The 672-nt window shown below is 42.4% G+C and overlaps 1 non-coding gene across 1 annotated transcript; it reads right to left on the reverse strand.

The window, feature by feature from the left end:
- Positions 1 to 277: 277 nt before the first annotated feature.
- On the reverse strand, positions 278 to 384 carry LOC141634577 (small nucleolar RNA R71). The gene has a single exon (XR_012539304.1). It is a non-coding gene; the product is annotated as a small nucleolar RNA R71 (small nucleolar RNA).
- Between the last annotated feature and the right edge of the window lie 288 nt (positions 385 to 672).

Genomic DNA, 672 nt, shown 5'->3' on the forward strand with positions numbered 1-672 from the left:
ATCCGCCTTTATCCAATTAGTCGAAAGGAGCCAATTTGGGGGGATGCCTAGTGAAGACCCTCATTCTCATATGGAAACCTTTTGTGACTATTGTGATGCGATTTCTCAAACCGGTGTAACTCAAGACCAAATTCGATGGGTCTTATTTCCTTTTTCTCTAATCGGCACCGCGAAACAATGGTTGAAGGGCCTTGATAAGGCCACTCTCGGAATTGATTCTTGAAAGAAGTTGGCTCTAGCTTTCTACAAAAAGTTCTACCCACCGGAAAAGACTAACATGCTAAGGGCTCAAATTACGGGTTTTAAGCAAAGGGATGAAGAATCTTTGTATGAAGCTTGGGAGCGGTTCAAGGGAATTTGTCGCTCATGTCCTCACCATGGACTTAGCGAGTGGTTCTTGGTACAACAATTTTGGAACGGTCTATATGAAGATTCAAGGAACATTCTCAACATGGGATCAAATGGAATGTTCACCAAAGTTGATGACAATCAAACATGGAACAAGATTGAGGAGGAAGGCATGAAGTGGACTCCGTTACTCAATTGGGTGCTCAACTTAGTGCTCACATCGACACAATCAATTTGATGTTTGAACAAGCTATGGCTAGACTTGAAGAAGCCTCAAAATCACCAAAGCATCATGTTAATGCCATGACGGCATCCTTATCAATC

The sequence above is a fragment of the Silene latifolia genome, chromosome Y (assembly GCF_048544455.1).
Source record: "Silene latifolia isolate original U9 population chromosome Y, ASM4854445v1, whole genome shotgun sequence".
In the NCBI taxonomy this organism is placed as follows: domain Eukaryota; kingdom Viridiplantae; phylum Streptophyta; class Magnoliopsida; order Caryophyllales; family Caryophyllaceae; genus Silene; species Silene latifolia.